This window comes from Protopterus annectens, chromosome 2.part2, assembly GCF_019279795.1.
Source record: "Protopterus annectens isolate FY-2018-M chromosome 2.part2, PAN1.0, whole genome shotgun sequence".
NCBI classification, from domain to species: Eukaryota; Metazoa; Chordata; order Ceratodontiformes; family Protopteridae; genus Protopterus; species Protopterus annectens.
Genome location: NC_056730.1, coordinates 542,240,184 through 542,256,816, shown reverse-complemented (window position 1 = coordinate 542,256,816; position 16,633 = coordinate 542,240,184).

Below are 16,633 nucleotides of genomic sequence, written 5' to 3'. Positions count from 1 at the left end.
AGCAGTAGTACCTTTAGGTGGTTGATAGTGAATTTTGTTATGTTAGAGGGTTTAACTTGGCACAGTGTAAAAAAAAGCACTATAGGGCGAGATAACATTTTTGCCAGTATCTGGAAGCCAAGTGGTGCAAACCATCTCTGACAAAGCATCCTGGTTTGTAGAGCATATCTCCTTGGGCTGACAGATATTGGATGCCCCTGTCATTACACCAGAAACTAAGCCAATTGTTGAAGTCAATAATGTTTTGCTGATACTGCAGCTTCATTACTGGTGAAGGTAGAATGCTGCTCAAGGCTAGATTTATACCTTCCTGGGACACATATTCAGAGAGCTCCATCATTTCTCTCTTCATATAGACCAGTGAGGTGCCTCTTAGGTCAGTTATGCCCACATGGACTATGACCGTGTCATAATGGTACTTGTGGTTTAATGACCTACGTGCATGTGTGATCTGGCAGATCCTGGCTCCAGTCAGACAGCTCACTGTGATATTCTCCATGTTTAGCCTGGTAAGCAGGACATTAGTAAGTCTTACAATGGAATCTGCAATGACTGGAAGGTTTGGTTGTGTGGTGTATTGCCTTTTGGACTTGGTAGTGGGGAATACTATGATTTTCAGAGTTATGTGTTGTGTGAGACGTTGTATTTTTGAGCATATGCATGACCAATGAGAGATATTTTTAAGAGGTCTTGGAGGTTTGGGTAGCTAACATGAGAATACCTCCACATATGTGAGTCTATGTGTTTGTTCCTTACTTTTGGTAATGAGTGCTTTGAGTGTAATGCTGACAACCTGTTCTGCATTTTTCATATATGTGTGTGTGTGTGTGTGTGTGTGTTTGTGTGTGTGTGTGTGTGTGTGTGTGTGTGTGTGTGTGTGTGTGTGTGTGTGTGTGTGTGTGTGTGTGTGTGTGTGTGTATGTGAGAGCTTTGCCTGCAATGACATTGTGTAGCTACATCTCTCACACACTGTGTTTGCCTGTTCTAAAATTAAATGGTTGTCAGTGAACATAAGGCAGTTACTATACTGCCTCTGGATGCCTATATCCACCAGACCTGAAACAGAAATAAAAGGGAAGCGCCTGTCCATTTACCAGATCATTAGTATATGGCAAAGAGTAGGAAAGAGTCAAATGTCTAAGTGACAGTGTTTAGTAATATACTATCAGATGACCTGCAGTGATGCTGCCCTCTGCACAAACTGGCAGCTCTTCTAGCAACTATCAACAGAGAGAGACTATGGAGAGCATTTGCCATAGAGGATTTTAAACTGGAAAGGTTTGCATATATACTAGGCATGGGTAACTATGTTGCTCATTGCTTGAAAGCAAGGTTTTTATACCAGCAGGATGAAAGACTTACACAGTTAAGCCCTCAGGCCAATCAGATAAACACACAATAAGCCTGCTACCAGTGGTTCCCAACTCAGATGGGCTGAATCAGTCCTCTGCCTCCACTAGAGTGCAGAATAAAACCCTCTTAATGTAAAATTAACTTTTTTTTTTTGCTCAAGTGCAGTGATAAACGTGTTAGATGCAATCTGAGGTCTTGTAGTCATAAGTGTCCAAGCCAGGCACAGGGGAAGCTCTGAATAAATGAGGATAGTCTCAAATAAATGTAAGACTTTTATACCAGCAGGATGAACGACTATTACACAGTTAAGTCCTCAGTCCAATTAGGTAACCACACAATAAACTTGTCACAAGCAGTTCTCAAGTCAGATGTTTGACTCAACCCTCTGCTCCTACCAGAGTGCAGAATAAAACCGTCTTAATGTAAAACAATCTGGTTGTTAACTCAAGTGTAGTAACAAATGCTTTACAAAAAAGGTAGAACTCTAGCAGTATCAGTAATCCTTGGATATATGTGCATAAACCCTGAGAAATGTTCCTAAATGCAAAAAAAATGTACAGAAATATATAAAAACTGTAAAAACACAGAAAATCTTTGCAAAACTTAGAAATATTTTTTGCAAACTCAGGAGAACTTTGGTAAACTCATAACAGCTTTTGTGGAATCATAGGAGGTTAGATAATATCAGGATACTGTTAAAATGACCTAAAAACAGTACAGCAACAAACAGATGGCGTTTCTTTAACAAGTGCAGGCTGAAAACAGTGATAAATTCAAATAAATCAATAAACGGAGCACAGAACTGTCAAATAGAACTGTGATAGTTAAAGTGCAAAATAAATACTTGTATCAGCTATGTAGGTCCATACATGGCTCTATATATAATCCAAAGTCTTATAATTACAGGTATCCAAGTAATGCTCAGAGAAGCTCTCAATAAAGTAGCATAGTCTCACAAAAATGTAAGGTTTTATAACAGCAAGATGAAAGACTATTACACAGTTAAGCCCTCAGGCCAATCAGGTAAATACACAATACACTTTCCACCAGCAGTTCCCAACTTGAATGGGTTGAATCAACCCTCTGCTCCCTCAGAAGTACAGAATAAAACCCTCTTAATGTAAAATTAACTGGTTTTGATCTCAAGTGCAGTAACAGCTGCTTATAACAAAAGGAAAAACTCCTACAGTATCAGAAATTCTTGGAAATAAGTTCACAAACCCCGAGAAATGTTTCCAAATACAAAACAAAAGGTGCACAATTATAGGAAAACTTCTAGAAACACAGAAAAACTTTGCAAAACTTAGAAATATTTTGGCAAATTCAGGAGAAGTTTGGCAAACTCAGAACAAATCTTTCAGTATCACAGGAGGTTAGGAAACATCAGGATTCTGTTGAAATGATCGAAGAGCAGTATGGTAACAAACAGATGTTTCTTTAACAAGTGCAGGCTGAAAAACAATGATAAATTCAAACAAATCAATAAATGCAGCAGAGAGCTGTTAAAGAGCACTGAGATAGAGCAAGTGCAAAAATCTTTATATCAGCTTTGTAGGTCCACAAATGGTTTTAGATGCAGTTCACGGTCTTGTAATCACAAGTGTTCAAGCCAGGCACAGGGAAGCTCTGAATAATTGAGTCTTCATTTATCATGCAGAAAGTGATTGATAAATATTAATTCAGTGAATATTAATTCAGAACCATGATATAATATCAACATTATTTAATAGCTGTCACTTCTTGTATGGAAATCATTAGTTAATAGTAAGACCAAATTATCAGCAAAGAAAACAAATTTACCCTGTGTGTATTCTCCTACTATTCTTTCACGATACATTGTTAATCTTACTATTAATAGTGTGAAAAGTAATTAAAAAACTAATAAATAACATGAGAACTAGAGGGTATCAATTTTGTGTACCACTCATGACCTTTTAACTTTGTGATAAATAAAGGATTAATTTCACATTTGTTAAGAGTCTCCAGTATATATGTTCTATAACACTAATCAAGATCTCTAGAAGGTTACAAGTGCCCTGAAAAGCTAGAACAATTCCAAAAGACTAAATGCTTTTTTCACTATTTATTAATAACACTACCAATTGCTTAGAACCCTTGCCTATGTTTCCGTTAACTAAACTATTTTCAAAGAGCTGTCATATGTGTATTTCTTCTTGCCAAATCCTATCTCGTCACCATTAACCAGCTGTGGTAAGTGTATTTTTTTCCATCTTCTGAAATACCCATGTATATCTTATAGTTTATGTTTACAAAAACTGTATCTGTATCATCAAGGATATGCTGGACATTTACGTGTTTTCAAGAGAACAGTTAGGAGGGTCTGTTTCCATGATAAAGAACAGCCACCTTGAGAATGTACCTCATAACTTTACAAAGACTACACAGTTTTAGGAAGGAGGATTGTGAAGATCTTTGTAGCTAGCCCAATTAGCTTTGCATCTTTTAAGGTTTTCAGTTTAACTGCTATGAAGGTTAATTATATATTAGATATTGAGAAAGAAAATATAACATGCCACACTAAAATATTCTGAAAATGGCTATGTGTGGTAATTAATGACTGTGGATGATTTGCTCCACAATGTAAAGAATTATTTCTTCTTCCCCACTAATGCAGATGTAGAAATTCAAATTTGCTATCTTAGAAAGACATGCGTCTGGAGCGCTCCTCCCCGGACCTTCCACTGAAAATTGATGCATTCCAAATCGGGCTTTCCCGGTAAACAAATGTCAAATAAATAAAAATAAATAAATAAATAAAAATAAATAGTTGCAGTAAATGTGCTAGCCTAGCATAACTTATGTTTATGTTTTTTTACATATACTTAACATATGCTGCTAGACAATGAGCTTCATATTATGTGTTAAAGAATACCTGGATGGACTTAACTGTTATGCCATCTACAATATGTGTGTTCTCATTGGGCCAGTTCAGCATGTAAGCAGCTTATGAACTTTTGCAATTGTTTTCTTCCAATAGCAATGAATATGGCTGAAAATGCATTATTGAACAACCCAGCTATAATGCAGACTTGACATCTTGTAGTACAGCCTACCTTTCAACAAATCATAACTTCCTGAATTCTTATTTATCAGTCCCCACTGTGATGCCCCTGCATTGGCCCAGTAATCAAGGAGCTTCAATCCTCACCACTGGCAACAGTGGGGGATGTACACACTGGGAGGATGACAAGTACACACACATTAAAGTGCAATTTCCCTTAAGAGCATACAGAGATCACAGTCAATCTGGGACTGGTTTCTCCCTTTTTCTCCAGGTCCCCAGTAAGACTCCCCACTGGCACAGCTATAGAGTAGAGTCCACGCTAAGACCTTCAGCACCCTTTCTGTCCAACCAATGCTTTATGTCCCTGCCCAAGTTGCTGGCACACACACACACACACACACACACACACACACACACACACACACACACACACACACACACACACACACACACACACACACACACACACACACACACACACACACACACACACACACACACACACACACACACACACACACTTTAAGATTTGATTTATTCAGACTTACCAGCTATGCCCCCTTTTCCCCAGACTATAAGGCAGTTCCAGCTAGCACCAGCCAACTCTTTATCAGCTACTTAAGGTCCTTTACAAAGGGTGTCCAATCATACTGTGTAATGTTATTATTAATCGAAATGGTAGTCTGACCAAGAGCAAGGCGATTTAAGAGTGACCTGTACAGTGTCACCATATAGATATGCAAGTACTCTAAGACCTTAAATATGTCTCACAAATATCAGCCACAAAATATCGGTTTAAATATATTTAACTCATTCACTCCAATTGATCTCTGTCAGTTTGCACCGTAACTTCCCATGGGCAGAGCCTAAGCCTTTTGACAGAATCACATTATGTCCTCATATTTCAAAGAAATGTTCATATATCTGGAACCATAGGAGTTATGAAAGAAATATACATGGCAAACCTTTCAGCATAAACTATTTCTATAGTGGCAGTATTCCTTAGGTTCTAGGTCTTAAAATAAATTTTATAAGTCACAGTAAACACAGTACCTATTACATTTGTAATATTTTGTAAGCAACTTACAATACCTCAGCAACCACTCAAGTTACACTTATGCTGTCAGCAGCATTTTATTCATCTAGCTGAGAGCTTTCATATGAAACTAAGGAGTTTTGTTGGTGTTACTTGATTGTTGAGATATTTAGACAAATGTGAAAATTAAATGTATATAAATTATATCAGAAAAACAACAGTTAATGTCTCTTTATCTGCACTAGACAGAGGTCAAATATTACTGCAGTTGAGTTTGCCACTGTATAAGTTTAAAGATGAAATCTTTTAAAACGTTGTCCATAGCATGGTTTTAGAATTATTGATGCAAATATGATCAAGCAATGTTTGATGCCTAGAGGTGTCCGTAGGAGTTAACTGCAAACATAGCTGGAGGCTTCACTCGGATGTAATGAGTTAATAATGAATAATAAATGAACAAGACAATACTCAGTAAATCAATACAGTAATTTCAGAGTTCAAAATCACAGGAAATATTTAAAACGACATTGTAGGAAAGTCTCAAATAAATAAAGAAAACATCTAAGCTATACTTTACTATATTCCTATCTGAATCTAAAAGAGTTACTATGCCCTAAAACTTACTTACAGCAAGGCAAGAGTAGAAGGTAGTGATGAGTGGATGTTCTTGTTAGGTCAAAGTTGAAATACAAAATGCCCAGTCTCTCTCTGAGAGAGTTCATAGGTTCATAGGTTCATACTAGGCTATCTGCCCTAGGGCATTTATAAGCCTAGCCAGAATGTGTTTGGCTTTTGCCACCCATTTTAATTTTATTTTGCTATGCCCTTTTTCGAGGTTAGTATATTGTGCCTCTGTCTAACAGTGACACAGAAGTGATACCCGGGGTAAACCTATGTTCTCCCATCCACTCATCAAGATTCCTCTTGAAGAGAGTCAATGAGGGACTCTGCCTAACCTGGACTGGGATTTTATTCCAGAGTGAAGGGAGCCTCTGGGTTATGAATCTGTCCCTCCAACGTCCTATTTATTTCAGTGCTGAGGTTCAAGTCTCTCAAGCGCGTAGCTTGATGGGATTTGGATTTTCTGAGGTGCAGCATGTCCATTAATTCCGGGTTGGACATGGCTTTATACGTCAGGCACAGATCGCCTCTGAACAGGCAGTATGCCACTGAGTAGAGCTGGAGTTTCTTTAACCAGGCAGGATATGGCATCTGTTTGAGCCCTTTGATCTTCTTGGTGAGGTACTTTTGGGGTCTTTCCAGTTGCTGCAGGTGTCTGCGAAGGTACATCCCAAAAGGGGCATTGTACTCAATTATGGGCCTGATGAGGGATGAGTAAAGAGGCACAATGACCTCCTCTGATCTAGATGTGAATCCCTTCATGATTATGTGGGCTATATAAAATGTTTTTCTAACCACTTTGGCCACGTGGTTGTCAAATGAGAGATTGCTATCAACTTGGGTCCCCAGGTCCCTAATTACTTCTTCTGTACTTAATGGATTACCACCTATGTGGCAATTTGTGGGCACTTTGTTTTTGCCAAAGGGGATGACTATACACTTTTTGGTATTTATCTTGAGGCCATGGCTCTGGCACCAGTTGTCTGTTTCTATGAGGCCCTTTTGGAGGATGCTTGTGTCGGCTGGAGAGTCGACTATGGCGCCCAGTTTGCAGTCATCTGTGAACTTGGTCAGCCACAGTCCTTCTGTGTTGGCCTGTACCTCTGAGAAATATATACCGAGCAAAAGAGGTCCCAAGACTGAGCCTTGTGGGACACCACTTGTAACTGGTTTGGAGTCTGACATGGCTCCAGCAATTCTAACCATGTGGGTTCTGTCCTTGAGCCAGTTTGCAATCCATCTAGTGACATAGGGGTTTATATTTAAGCTGGTGAGCTTATCTATAATGCCCGAGTGGGGTATTGTATCGAAGGCTTTTGCGAGGTCCAGGTAGGCTGTGTGGACCACCTTCCTCTCTTCAATGGCCTTGGTGACTGTTTCAAAGAAATCAACCAGGTTTAAGAGGCAGGATCTGCCCTTAACAAAGCCGAACTGGGTAGGATCCAGTGTCTGTAGGTCCCCAATATCTTTATTTATGAGGTCCATGATGATCCTTTCCATAGCTTTGCAGACCAAGCTAGTCAGGCTTATGGGGCGATAGTTTCCAGGATCCGTTGAGGCACCACCTTTATGGAGAGGGATCACTGTTGCTGTACGCCACTCTTTGGGCACATATCCTGTAGTAAGGCTGAGCTTGAACAGTAGTTTTATGTTTGGGTTTAGCTCTTCTTGGAGTTCGCAGCCCGGGACCCCGTCCGGTCCCATTGATGCTGTGCTTTTTGCTTTGGAGAGGGCGGCTCTTACCTGATCAACTGAGATGTCAGGGGGGCAGCACTCTACTGGGATAGATATTTGCCCTTTTGGTGGGGAGGGAGGGAGAAGTTTGTGCTGAACCTGTCAGCTAGGATGTTGGCAATGCCTGTGGGTTTGGTGTATTTTTTGTCATTTTGGACTAATTCTGAGCATATCTGGGAATTGCCACCCAGGTTCCTAACATAACTAAAGAAAGCCTTGTGATTATCCTTAATGTCCTGTACAATTTTTCTCTCGAAGCTGGCCTTAGACAATTTTATGAGTGCCCATAGTTTTTTGCTAATACTGATCAGTGATGCCTTCCCTTTTTGGGATTTTGCTCTATCATTTAGTAGCTTCCTCCTTCTATTGTATAGTTTGTTTATGGCTAGGGTCCACCAGGCAGGATATCTGCCTTTGGACTATTGGGTCTTGGTTTTATTTGGGATCGCATGATCCATGCATTCCTGAAGGTGTTCATAGAATGCATTTATAAAGGATTCTGTGGTCTGGGCTGTATTTTCCACAGGTCCGGGGGCTTTGAAGGATTCCACCTCGGTTTTGAGGAGTGTGAAATTTGCTTTAGAGAAGTTTTTCACTGTGGTTTTCTGGGCAAGGGGTGGGGTCGGGATGTGAATATTCAGTGAGATTAGTTTATGGTCTGATCTTACCAGTGACGGATACACTTCTGGTCTGGAGCATAGAGTCCCCATGTTGGTGATGATCAGGTCCAGTATGTTTTTTCCTCTTGTGGGAGTGGTAACAAGTTGTTCCATAGCATTTGAGTTTACAAATTCTAGGAACCTTTAGGCTAGGGTGTTGGAGCCAGAGTAATGCTTCCAGTCTATGTTTGGGTAGTTGAAGTCGCCCAATATAATGGTGTTTGGAGAGACCTTCATATTTTCCAGTGTTCTCAGGAAGGCCAGGTGGGGTTCCTGGGTTTGGGAGGGTGGTCTGTAGCAGGCTATAAACGGGAAGGAAGTTTTACCCACTGTTAGTTGCACATGGATAGTCTCTGATGCTTCGTGCTTTGCCACCAACCTGGAGGTGTGGGTATATTTGATGAATATCAATACTCCCCCTCCTTTTGTGGTTTGGTCCAAGTTTTGGGGCCGAATAACATGGTATGAGGTATAACCTGGTAGTGCTGGGGTGCTCTCGGGAGCCCTGAACCAGGTTTCTGTTACTGCACAGATATCAATGTTCTCCATGCTAAGGAGAGTTTCAAGTTCTTAAATTAATATCAAATATTACTGCTGGGTTAGCTTTGATGACATCACTTTTTGTCACCTGACTTTAGTTCCCAAGCCAAACCCCAATTGTAGCATTTGACATCTCCTTGTGAAAAATACATATCTCTCAGATGTTTGCAGATCCTGGAATTCATAAAAACAATGAAACACTTCTACATCTTAAACCTAGTAATTACTTCTCTTTCAAGACAATACAAAAACTTCTAGCTTTCGACATTGTGTCTGCTGTTCCACTGAAACTGAGAGATAACTTTTATAACACCATCATAAAACAATTTAATTTCAACTTATTTTCTTGAAGTTTTGCAAGTTAACCCTTTTATGTTCTAGTTTCTACAATTAAAATATATACCTTTGCACAGGTATATAGTTTATATGCATTTCTGTTCTTTTCCAGTAGGGTACACTGTGGACACATCCTTGAAGCTCAGTACTGTACAAACCCTGTTCAATACACACTTCTGTACCAGTAGTTTAATATACACATAACATATAGTTCTAATACATTTGCAAGACAAGCATACAAATCATATTGATATTCACAAATGACATAGGATTATTTACAAAATTAGAGATAGCTGGGCTGGCAGTATTTCCTTCTGTCACATTTCTATAAAAATCATATTAATTTTCACAAATGACAGAATTATTTACAAAATTCCAGCTAACCGGGTTGGCAGTATTTCCATTTGTCACACTTCTCCACCCCACCCCCTTGGAAAACTCACGCTAGTTTTTCAAGTGACCCTTGAGAAACGTTGCTTGAGAGGGATGGCTATCTGGGAATACATTACTCCATTCCTCTTCTTGAGATTCCAGCTACCTTGGCATTGCTAACCCCAGTACAGTGCTGCAGTGTCCTATCGTATGCCTGCAACCCTAGGCTCTACCATAGTAATCTGGGATTTTTCTGGCTGTCTCTCTGTAGCCATAGATCCCCCTCAGACTCCTCTTGCCTCCAACTATCAATACTTAGCACAGGGGCCTCCCTGTCATGGTAAGGTTTTATCATGTTAACATGGTACAGTTTATGCCCCTGCCTCCTGCCTAGCAGTTCTACCATGTAGTATACATCACCAACCTTCCTTACAACCTTGTAGGTCCCTCCCAAGTTGCTTACATCTTGTTGTGTCTGACAGGAATGAGAACCATTACCTGCCACCCTACAGCATACTCTCTAGCTCAAGCATTCCTATCATACCAGATATTTTCTGCTGTTGGGCTTCTGCCAGGTTCTCCTTGTCCAAGCCTATGAGTTCTTTGAGCCCTGTCCTGAAGTTTAGGGCATATGCCACAGTAGTCTCCTTGTGGGATTCACACTCACCCTCCCATTCATCTCAAATCAAATCTAGAGGTCCCCTCACCCTATGCCCATACAGCAACTCAAAGGGTGGAAAACCTGTGGAATCCTGGGGAACCTTTCTGTAAGCAAACAACAGATGGGGCAAATATTTGTCCCAGTCCCTCTTAAACTGGTTTGCAAATGCCCTTAGTGTGGACTTGAATGCAGAGTTTAACCTCTCAAGACCATTAGTCTGGGGATGGTAATGGGTGGTCTTTAGGTGCTTCACCCACAGTACTTCCACAGGCAAGTCAGCAGTTCTGCCATGAAATTGGCACCTCTGTCAGTCAGTATTTCTTTTGAGAAACTTACCCTGCTGAAAATCTCTAATAAAGCATGTGCCACCTTTACTGCTTAAATGAAGGACAGGACCACCTCTTCAGGATATCTGGTAGCATAATCTACTACCACTAGGATATACTTTTTCCCTGTGGAACTTGTGGTTCTTAGAGACCCCATGATATCCATAGCTACTCTCAGAAATGGCTCTTCAATCACAGGCAAAGGCATCAAAGGAGCATTCACCTTGTCTCCTGCCTTGCCTATCTTTTGGCACTGTTCACAGGTCCTGCATTACCCTGTTACATCTTTGGAAATCCCAGGCCAATAAAGTTCTGCAAAATATGTCTCTTTGTACATTTTATGCCCATATGACCTGCAAAGGGAATATCATGGGCCATAGATAGAAGTGCCAGACAGTAGGCTCTGAGCACTACCAACTGCTGCATTCTCTTTCCCTCTAGCCCTCCACCAGGGGTCCACTCTCTATACAGTAACCCTGTGTCCCATTATACAGATTCCCCCTTCCCTTGAACATCAGGTGCCTCACTAGCTACCTCTCTCAGGATTTGTAATGTAGGGTCTGAGAGCTGAGCTTGTCTCAAATCTCTCTTGGTAACCCTTCCCAGCTCCCCTACCACGGAAAGTCTGGTATCCTCTGACAGTGGTGCCTCACTGTCAGCCTGGGTACTACTACTCACTTCTGCCCTTGAGTCACTATGTACAAGGGAACATCAGTACCCACAGGCAGCTGTGCCTCACCTACAGTCTCACTGCTACAGGGTAGCTCCCTCCCTGAAGTAACCACCTCACCAGTCCTGGCCACAAGTGTGATGTCTGTCTGGGTATCCCCAGGCTACCAGACCCACATGCTTGTTTCCAATCCTGACTGCATGTAACTGAATGGACACAAGGTACTGCATTATCAAAATCATTCCCTACCTCAAACACACCTACTTGATGGTTTCCTTTTCCACCCTCCCATTCAAGGTGAACCCTAGCCAGTGGTATTTGGAATGGGATCCCTGCTAAAGTTCTGACTGGAGTAGAATGCCCAAGCAAGTAGTGCTCCTCTTTAACTATTGCAGGCTTCACAATGGTTAGGTCAGAGGCTGTGTCTCTCTTAGCAATGGCCTCTTTCCCAGTTACTAAGATAAGATATAACCTCTTGTGATAGTTTGGTACCCTTGTTGTCTCACAACAGCTTACTGCTGGCATTCTGTCATTCCCACTTACTGGCTCTCCCATCGTTTATTTCCCCCTTGATTCTGTGGACATCTATATGCTACATGTCCCTGCTGGCTGCATTTAAAACATTTAACCCTTGGTCCTGGACGTGTACCTGGACTAGTGGCTTCCCCTGCTACTGGCAGACTTGGTTGGTGCAGTCTGGGCTGCCCACCATGGGTTCCTTTAGACCCATGAGCAACACTGGGTTTCCCTTTCCTTTGCAGTGATGCCCTGCTTGCTAGGTATTAGTCTCCCTTTTCCCCCAATTCATCTGCATGATTGCATTGCTTATCCACTAACCAGATTCTCATGTCCTCATGCAAAGTGCTAAGGGCTTGTTCCCTCACCTGAAGGTCTGCCAGCCCTTCAAAAGTGGTGACCCGACATCTACTCACCCTCCTATGAAAATAAGTGCTTAGTTCAGCAATATATTCACACAAACTTTCATCTGCCTTGCATCTATGCTTACAAAACTTTTTCCTATAAGCTTCAAATGTTAACTTAAAGAATTCCAAAATATAATTTTTTAATGTATTATAATTTAAGCAATCAGTATCAGACAATTTAAAAATAGCAGCTACAGTTTCACCATGGAGTAAGGGGGTCAGGAACCGTATCCAAAGCCCTTGGTCAACATTATACTGTTTAAATACCCTTTCAAACATATGAATGAAGCTATCAAAATTACCAACCCCCCTGTAAATTGTGGAAGACATTTACTGACTTTTGCTGCTTCTGGGGTTCAGTTACTCCCTTCCCATTACCTCCATGACCCAAGCAAACAGTCAGCATCTCCTTTTCATGTTGCCTCTGCCTCTCATTTGTTTCAGTCTCCAGACATCTCACTTTCACATTTTCCTCAGTCTCCAGATGTCTCTCTCTTACTGCTGCTTCTATTTCCAAACACTTGGCCTCCAGTTCAAGTCTCTTTAACTCCAGATGGATTTTTAAGTGCTCTGTGGAAAGGTTGAAGTGTTCATTTTCTGAGAAATGTACATCTCCAAGGCCAAGGCCAGCCTGGTTGTCCTCCTAATTGCTGGTCTGTGATGCAGCTGAACCCAAGGCTACAATTATTTCTGCCTTAGTCAGGTTGGCATGCACCAATCCTTTAGCCTGGCACATCTCAGCTAAATGGCTCCTTGTCAACTTTACATACTCCTCTGCTGACATGCTTGCCTTCTCCCTGACTAACTAAGCTAACAAAAAAATAAAACAATTGTGATATGAAATTCTGAATGTACACTATGTGGCTGATTGTGAGTACAAACACCTTCAGTGACCACTGTACATGAGCAATAGGAATTCAACATCCACACCACTACAAGCCAATTAAAATGTGATGTGAATATCCCACCACTGCCAACCAATTAATATATGACACCCCTGCACTGGCCCAGAAATCTATGAGCCTTAGTCCTCACCACTGGCAACAGTGGCGGATGTACACACTGGGAGGGTCACACGTACTCACTCAGTAAAGTGCAATTTCCCTTAAGGGCACACAGAGATCACAGTCTGGAGCTGGTTTCTCACTCTTTTTCCAGATCCCCAATAAGACTCCCCACTGGCACAGATATAGAGTTGAGATCTCAGCTGAGTAGCCAAGCTAAGACCTTCAGCACTTTCTCTATCCAACCAGTGCTTTGTGTCCCTGCCCAAGTAGCTGACACACACACACACACACACACACACACACACACACACACACACACACACACACACACACACACACACACACTTTGAGATTTGATTTACACACACACACACACACACACACACACACACACACACACACACACACACACACACACACACACACACACACACATACACATACAAATACACACCTGGGAATGGCTGTCACAGGTTTACTAGCTATGCCCCCTTTTTCCCAAACACACACACACATACAAACACACATCTGGGAATGGCTATCACAGGTTTACTAGTTATGCCCCTTTTTCCCAAACAATAAGGTTGTTCCAGCTGCCACCAGCCAACTCTTTATCAGTTACTTAACAACCTTAACAAAGGGTATCCAATCATATTGTGTAATGTTGCTACTAATCCAAATGGTAGCCTGACTAAGAGCAAGGCTATTTAGAAGTGGCCTGTACAGTGTCATCATATAGATATGCAAGTACATTAACAGCTTAAATATATCTCACAAATATCAGCCACAAAGATCGGTTTAAATGTATTTAGTAATAAATAATAAAAGAACAAGACAATACTCAGTAAATCAACACAGTAATGTCACAGTTCAAAATCACATGAAATATTTAAAACAACATTGCAGGGCATTCTCAAATAAATAAATAAAAATCTAAGCTATGCTTTATCATCTTCCTACCTGAAGCTAAAAGAGCTACTATGCTCTAAAACTTACAGCAAGGCAAGTGCAGAAGGTGGTGATGACTGGATGTTCTTGTTAGATCAGACGAAATACAAAATACCCATTCTCTCTAAGAGAGTCCTTAAATTAATATCAAATATTACTGCTGGGTTAGCTTGGATGACATCACTTTTTGTCACCTGACTTTAGTTCCCAAGCCAAACCCCCATTGTAGCATTTGACATTTCCTTGTGAAAAATACATATCTCTCAGATGTTTGCAGATGGTGGAAGTCATAAAACAATACAACACTTCTACATCTCAAACCTAGTAACTACTTCTCTTTCAAGGCAATACAAAAACTTCTAGCTCTCAACATTGTGTCTGTTGTTCCACTGAAAGTGAAAGATACCTTTTATAGCATCATCATAAAACAATTTAATTTCAAATTATTTTCTTGACGTTTTGCAAGTTAACCCTTTTATGTTCTAGTTTCTACTATTAAAATATATACATTTGCACAGGTATATAGTTTATATGCATTTCTGTTCTTTTCCAGTAGGGTACACTGTGGACACATCCTTGAAGCTCAGTACTGTATAAACTGTATTCTACACATACTTTTGTGACAGTAGTTTAATATACATATAACATATAGTTCTAATATATTTGTAAGACAAGCATATGAATCATGTTGATATTCATAAATTACATAGGATTATTTACAAAATTCCAGATAGCTGGACTGGCAGTATTTCCTTCTGTTATATTTCTATAAAAACATATTAATATTCACAAATGACATAGAATTATTTACAAAATTCCAGCTAGCTGGGCTGGTAGTATTTCCATTTGTCACAATCACACTCCCCTGAATATATGCAGTTACCAGATTTTTTATATTATTTAGTTATGCTGTGAGATCTCATTTGTTTTAACCTTTTTTATTTTTTCAAGATATTTCAGTGGACATACATAAGTAGGAGGTGTGTTGATGAATCTCCTGTATAGACATAAATGCTTTGTTTCATAATGTCATCAGTAGCTTTTGGAAGAGTATTTCTCAGTCTCTGGTGTTATGAAAATGTCTCATTGCTCATGGCAATTGCCTATTGCAGATTGGTCAACTACTGCTGTACTGAAGAAATACAGTTCAGACACAACTATGGCTTCAGTGAGAAAGACTTCAATATCAACTCATTAGCATTTCTCTGAATCAGACACACTGACCCACAATAGTGCTGAGTGGTGGCAGCACTCTCCTTAGTGATCTTGCATTGTGTTGGTAAAGGCACCACACCTAAACTCACACAAACACACATTCAGACACGCATACACACACACACACACACACACACACACACACACACACACACACACACACACACACACGTGTGACCACCCAAGCAGACATGCACTCATGACCACCCAAGCAGACACACACTCACGCATACACATACACACACACATACACGTTCATGCAGATTCATTTATGCCATTACATATACACAACCACACATATACCCACTAACACCTTCACAACACCAGATCTTTGCTGAGCTTACCTATTCCATGATTACTCCCATGCAAACGCATGTATGACAGACATGTTTTTACAGCAGTCATTTTTCCCTCCAAAGGTGAAATTTTATGAGTCTGGCAGATAATCAGCCAGGCAAATTGAGAGCCATTGACATTTCCTTGGAGAGTATATAGTTTTTTTCCATTAGACACCCCTGAATTGCTGTATTATCATGCAGCTTTGCCTGCAAGACCACCCCTATGCTGTGATCCCATGAGCAGAAAATCCCAGTGATAGGGCAGTATAAGAATCAGAAAGGTTTATGATAAGGAGAAAAATGGCCATGCTAAGACCTATCCCATTTAGTAAGCCTTTCTCAGTCCCAGACTACCTCAGAAATTTCAACTCAGATAGTTTGCAGATAAGAACTTGACTTCATTTAGTGGATAGCCTATTAACAAATAAGCAACCATTTAAAAAAATCACTAGCTCTATAACAATTCTGCAAGGCTGTCAGCTGCCATGTGTTCAGGCTGATTTAGGTGTGCCAGGGGATCTACAAAGTAGCCTCCCTATTGTCTGTGTTGAATCTACCTCATAGCCAAGCAGTTTTAATCCTCTTAGTATTAAAGGAATAGCCTGTTTTATGACAGCCCTCTCATATCTTAAGATATCATTAAGTCAACTGTTTTTCTTAAATCCTTGATTACAGCATTTTCCTAAAATATGAGTTGTCTTCCCCACAGCAGTCTGGTATATGAAGCTAATTCCCTATCAAAAGTGGGCAAATGATAAGAATACAACTAAAACTCCAAGGCCAGGATGCACAGTAGCAAGGCCCATCCTTTCTCTGCCCACACTTCTGATACCCAGGTACCTACTCTACTTTCACTTAATGGAATCTGC